Below are 563 nucleotides of genomic sequence, written 5' to 3'. Positions count from 1 at the left end.
GCAAAGCGGTCAACATGATATATAGCTGCGGCCTTTCTAAGACTTAATTTTGGGTCATTCTGGAGGGCCTGAAGGGCAAGAATAATCTTAGCTTCATTTGGAGACTCTGGCATATTGGATTGTTGAGAAATATCTGATTGAAAAGTGATAGTGTAGGTTGAGGGATTTTTGGAGCACTCGCTTGTCTGGAGCACTCGCTTATCATGCACGTTAATAATTATAATAATTTAATATACTAACTTTATAATATATTAATATATATAATTAATATACTATATAATAAATATATAATTATATAATACTACTTATAAGAGATATATATTATAGACTTTTTCTTTATAATAATATTATTATATATATAATAAACTTAAAAATTAGTTAACTATTAATAAATATTTTATTTTTAGTTTTTTTATTTTTTTTATTTAATAGGCCTTTAAGTAAATTAATATTATAAGAAACTCTTTTTTTTCCTTTAATTTTTTAGCCTATATAGGCCAGTTTACCTTATAACTGCTAAAAAAGAAAAAAAGAAAATAATAATAATAATAAGGTTTAATTAC

The sequence above is a fragment of the Fusarium mangiferae genome (genome assembly GCF_900044065.1).
Source record: "Fusarium mangiferae strain MRC7560 genome assembly, contig: FMAN_scaffold025, whole genome shotgun sequence".
NCBI classification, from domain to species: Eukaryota; Fungi; Ascomycota; class Sordariomycetes; order Hypocreales; family Nectriaceae; genus Fusarium; species Fusarium mangiferae.
The sequence above is the reverse complement of the archived record's forward strand: the minus strand, read 5'-3'. Positions refer to the sequence as shown.